Genomic DNA, 6460 nt, shown 5'->3' on the forward strand with positions numbered 1-6460 from the left:
ACACACACACACACACACACAAACTGAGAATCCATTGCTGTGGTCTGTGGATCTAATCAATTGACAGTATCTTTCACCAACTTGACCAGGAGCTTTCAGCACAATATCGACATCACACACTATCACTATTCCTCTTTCCACTTCTCCTTTGGAATGCATCCATCGGCCAATATGTGTGTTCATATCCACTGTTGGTGATAGCTTTATTTTGTAAGTCCATGTCTTCTGATATTCTTGGCTTGCATGAGTATTTAGTAGTTATTTTGGGTCTTGTGACCAACAGTAAATCCATTTTCAAAAAGCAGATAGCCTTCTGCACATGCAGTCTGCATGCACAAACATGTCACTTAAAATCAGTGTGACATGTGTTTGAATACATCATGTTAAATATTTGGGGACAGAAAACATTCAAAAAGGAATTACAATACAAGCATATCACAGAACCATTCATGCAAATTTGCAGTTTGAAATACCCAGATGGAGAAATTAAATGATGAATTATCCCTTCCCACAATCCCTCCATCCTTGGACCTATATCCCTGATCATGTTGTTGCTGAAAAATGGCATGTATGTCTAGCATGCCTTCACTGGATATAATGTAAAAGACATGCATTTACTGTCCATGGCATTTAATCTTGATTCAGCCCATGCACGATGAAACATAAATAGGAAGCAAAAACATTAACTTACCCACATATGTTATTTTTGCTGTTAATTGATTGAACACGGAGGGAATCCATTAACATTTTAAATTGATCATTGTCTTCTAAGTCTGACGGAAGAGCTCTAAATTGTGTAATTATGCATTCATGAATACATGTCACAAACAGGCAGTGTCATCACACTCCGCCAGCAAGCGCTGTATGTGTTACCATAAGCAATGATTGGCAGACTGTATCATATTCATTTTGCATGGTGGTTTTGACAGAGAAATTGCTGCACTTTGTTAACAAACAATAACTGAGGATGCTCAGGCATGTAGACAACACACTATAATGTTGCTATATTTGACAGTATTTTGCTCTAAAGCTAGGAATGCGCAAAACGTATCTTTGATTTACAAAGTCTGAGTGAGAGCATGTAACAATATAAACAAAAAAAAACACATCCAGGCATGTTTGTCAAACAACACGCAGGCGAGCATCTTTATTAAAACATTTCAATAGATGCCCAAGATGCAGCATTTGTTGTTTGCATGTGCAGTCACAGAAGAAATCCCTTTAATGCGCACATCCTGGATCTGCCCAGCCTTTGATAATCCTTCATTGAATCTTTTGTACTCGGGATGTAGTAATAGTTTATAATCCCACTTTGCATTGCTTGTGATGTTGTCACGATAAAACAAATAATCAAATGCAAAAAAATACCAAGCACAACAACCAAAACAGTATATTGTTTATGTTGAAGCTTCTATGTCTATATTAGGGTCAGAGGAAAAATCAATTCTGATCACTCCACAATGACATTTCAATAAGAACAAAATTTTCAAACCATGTGTAAGCCTTTGATGAATAGAGTAGAAACAAATGAGTATATTGTCAAAAGCTGGGCTTGTTTAAGCAATTTTACCCCTGGTAGAGATGATGGCCCTCATTTATGAAACGTGCGTACAACCTAAAACGGGCATTGGACGGTTGTATTGGGGCGTGATATTTAAATTACGATTGTTTCAAGCCGCTGCATTTATCAATGTACGATCATTCTTATGCTCTGATTGTTGTGATACGAACGTTTCATGAATCCCGCGTGAAGCCTGTCGTAGGATGATTTCTGCGCTCATATCCGCGCTGGTTTCTACTTTGGGTTGATAAATGAGGGTCAACGTGCTGCAGTAAAAGGTGAAAGTGATATTTCAGTCTACAGTTGTGTCACAAATAAGGGGTTAGAAAATAGCTTCATCACTGCAAATGGAATTATGGAAACTATGAAATCTCTGCCAGAACCATCCAAACTACACAGCAGTCTAGTCCTGGGCATCTGATGATACTGGCGCAGCATTCACTGAAAATACAAGCACATATTTGATACACCTACACAGGCAGGAGACATGCAGACAAACACATGGACACCCGTAGAAAACAAATCCTCAGTCCCCTATTGAAATGTCATCAACGTGCAAAACCAGCAGTCACACATAAATAATTTTAACAGCAATGAAGGGCTGTAGTCAAGGGTAATGCATTTTAACATGAATTGTTAGTGAGGCACAATTTGTACTAAAGAAAAGGGTAGCAGAATTCCAAACACAAGACAAAAATCTGCCACAGTTCACAAAATGATTGACAGGTCTTTTAATTTAGCGACTGACACTACACAAGAGCTGTATTTAAATTATTAATGTTTTCTGATGCTGTTGAAGAGTTGTTTACATTAGGAATTATTGTAAACACGGCACTAGATTTGGCCAGTAGTTTCAATTTATGATTAGTTAAAAAAACACACAAAGTTACTTATTTAGAAGTCAAACTGATCACTTATGTACTGTATGTGGCAACCGTTCTTTCTAGATGTATACTGCTACATACTGAAGTATATTTTGGAGGGAACGTAATGCCTGAATTTAAAAAACACCCATCAACATAATGAGGAAATGATTGGCAAATCAAGTCAAACAATATTGATAGTGAACTTATCAGTAAAATGTTAACTAATAATGGCAAAATATGAGATATTGCAATACAATATCTGCTATCTATGTACGAGACATAATGTGTTTATCGCTGTTTAATCAATCCACAATCTCTCCTTAACCCAAGTGCTTTTGTTGCCTTAATCAAACCATAGATGGTGTAGGATGTAAACCCCAACACTGTCAAAGTCCAACAGCACTTATTTTTGCCACCATCCACCTCACTGTGACTTCTATGTGGCACATTAATTTAGCACTGCATTCACTCTGAAAAATGTTGCCTGGGAACATAATCCAGGCAGTTATTACATTTCTCAACAGAATGTAATTTGGAAAACAAATTAGTAGTATATAAACTTAATTTCTAAGAGACAGGGCTGATGAGATTATACTTGACTATATTTGGGCTGATTCCACATTTGTTCATTTTGTTGTTCCATTGTATTCCAGAATAACAATGACAATGATTTATGACAAACACCATTGTGCTTGATTCAGGATTGTTTTTTGAGATAGATACATAGAGACTGATAGGTCAATCTATCCATCCATCATGGCCTCTGCAGGCTCTACAATAGAGTAGCAGAGATAAGGTAGGGTTAACACTACAGCCCTGTGTGGAGATACTGTATTCAACTCTTCTGCTATTTCAGTAGTTCAACAATCTCCCATCTTTAAAAGAACGTGCACACATTTGCTTGCACATAAACAGAGACATGCACACAAACACACAAATAAAGAAGTGGATGAAGGAGAAGACTTCAGCAAGCTGACATGCCGGAGATTAATCCATCTTTCCCAGCCAGTCACCGCCACTCCCTCCCTCCTCTCATTTCTCTTTCCAGCCTCATTGTTTTCAATAAAGTGTCAAGACTGGCCATTTTATAATCACATTTGTGACTTGGGATCTGGGATTCAGATGCAATCAATGTCTATTAGAATCACAGGGTTATTGATTGAAAGAGGAGAGATGGTGTGAGTGATCTCTCTCATTTCCATCCTCACTCTCTTCCTCACACATATTATACACATATTTACGTAGTGCCAAAGCTGGGATCTGTACATTCCTGTCTACAGGTTGCTGGCACTGGCAGTAACTGGAGCGTCTTAGAAGAGATACATAAAGGAAATACATACAATGCAAAAATGAAATAACGAATCAGCCTAGAGAGAGTTCATCAATTGTTAATTGGTAAGGAAAGGTTCACCCCTCTAGCCATGTGTAAATATACTGCTACTTTTTTGAATCATATCAGTGTGCATAATTTACATCTTGTTGGATTATGTGTATTATTGGAAAGGATTTCTCGTGTCATGCTTGTGTATCAATTTTCCCTAAATTACTGATATGGTAATGAGGGATCATTATCACATGAACTACTGTTCTGGTTTATAAAAAATATTAATGTTATATGTGTTTGATAGGCAGAGTGAGTGGTTCAAAAAGTGTGTAGCTGTGCATTTTAGTAACAAGATAAAACACTGAATGTGAAAAAAGACTGTAAAGCGTTGATGAAGAGTAAAAAGCTGGTGTTTTTTGTGCTCTTCCATGTATTCTTTATAGCAGGCTACATTGTATTAACCCTACAGAGCTCTTTCTGTGTGTGTGTGTGTGTGTGTGTGTGTTTGTGTGCTCATGTGTTTGTTGTCATACAGCAGTGCTTGTTAGCCAGGGTCTGTGCAGAATATCCACAAGGGGACATTTAGGGGAAAGTTTCACATACTGAGGATAACTGCTGTTAATCATCTTCTTCTGGAAACGTCACCCAGTCTTATGATAGCTATATGTCAGGATGCTTGTGTTATTGTGTGTGCATGCGTGCGCACACATTCTTTTTTTTAAAGATTATTGTTTGGGCATTTTCAAGCCTTTCTTGACAGGACAGCTGAAGAAATGAAAGGGGAGAGAGAGGGGGGAATGACACACTGCGGAGTCAAACACCGGCCCACTACATCGAGGAGCAAACCTCTACACACCCGCTCTACCAACCGAGCTATCCGGTTATCCAATTGGGTTCAGCTCTTGTCAGCTTTCTGAGAAAATTGTCTTGATTCGCAGGTAAAACATATTCTACATGCATTACAAAATAAATACAAAAACAACAACAAAAACAGTTGCAGTGCACTCAATCTCACCTAACACAGACTTTTTTTTTAAAGTTAGAATTAAGGTAACATGATGTTTGGGACGGATAAGGTTAAGATTAGAGGCTATAGGAAAGTTATTGTATTATGTCACTGAGAGTCCTCACAAGTATACAATGTGTGTGTGTGTGTGTGTGTGTGTGTGTGTGTGTGTGTGTTGTGTGTTAAAAGCCTCAGTCCCAGGACAACTCGTTAAGTGTGTAGCCCTTCCATAGAAGAATAAGGAAAGCGGACACTGTGCGGCAGTCTGCACTCAGGATGCCGTCACACACAGGAAGCCGTGTGTGTGTGTGTGTGTGTGTGTGTGTGTGTGTGTGTGTGTGTGTGTGTGTGTGTGTGTGTGTGTGTGTGTGTGGTTGGTGGTGGTCGGGTGTGGTGTGTGTGGGTGTGTGTGTGTGTGTGTGTGTGTGTGTGTGCGTGTGTGTGTGTGTGTGTGTTGGAGAGACACATCCAAATTACAGTTGCAAAAAACATGGACTTTTTCTTGCCCTCTCACTCACATTCTCTCACACACCTAAAGAACAGACACATACACACAAAACACATACAAAGGCTGACATGGATTTATGTTCCACACTGCTCAAAGAGACAAGCCTTGGGAAAAGGGGCAAATCCAACCAAAGAATAGGAACACCCATTGTTCAGAATCACGCACAAACGCACACACGCACAGGGACAAGAACACACACTTTCACTCTTAACTGAAAACAGCTTATTGACTGTGCAATGTTTAAAGCAGACTTGTGTGTGTGAAAGGCTGTTGATTTAGTCATTGCGTGTGACTGTCTTCTTAATGGAATAATTGAGTTAAGGATTTCTATTGACATATGCATGCATGTAAAAAGAAACACTCTAGCACTGATGAATGCTGATGGACGGAGAAAATCTGTGGACTACGTTCCCTGTGAGCATTGATAAGAATCCCTTGGATTTAAGTTATTTGAATGGAAATCAAGCATGGAATTATGTTTGGTTACTGTCTTGGGGTGAAATGTGTGTGTTTCCATGAAATGGAATTTGTGGAAGTAATTTCTGAGACGGCTGGGGACAACAAGGTTTTAATGAGCGTTTGTTTGATTAGGGAATTGGAAACTGAAAGGTCTTTTTTTCATGCTGATTTACTCTGCTTAGTAATAAAGTAAACACAGTGTATGTCCATGTGTGGGTTTTCATTTCTTCTATCCATTCTTCTTTCTTTCTTTTGGTGCTTTCACTCCCCTTCCTGTCCTATGTTGTTTTCTATTATCTGAACTTCATTCTGAAATCAATATTTCTAAACAAAGAGAAGAAAATGAGATCTTAACAAAACTAGAGACAGTGAAAGAGAGAGGGTAAATGAAGGAGAAATGACACAAAGCTCTTTTTCTCCACCAATCTCCCTCTCAGTCAATGAACGAGAGAGTGGGGGAAAAACACAAACAAAAGGAAAATAGACTATGCTCCTCCATCCTTCCTCAGCCTCCTGACAACTGCACAGCAATCGATAATCAATCCCTAATCTCTCTCAGCTCTCTCTCACCTTCTCTCTCTCTTCCTCTTTTGCTCCATCCTCTCTTTCCTTTCAAGCCCCTCCATGTCACAAGCTAAGATATTGAACCTGTTACGTGGATATGCAGAGAACCATGCAGACCCACACAAAAGAAGGTTCTACGCACACACACACACACACACACACACACACACAC

This window comes from Etheostoma spectabile, chromosome 23 (genome assembly GCF_008692095.1).
Source record: "Etheostoma spectabile isolate EspeVRDwgs_2016 chromosome 23, UIUC_Espe_1.0, whole genome shotgun sequence".
Classification (NCBI taxonomy): domain Eukaryota; kingdom Metazoa; phylum Chordata; class Actinopteri; order Perciformes; family Percidae; genus Etheostoma; species Etheostoma spectabile.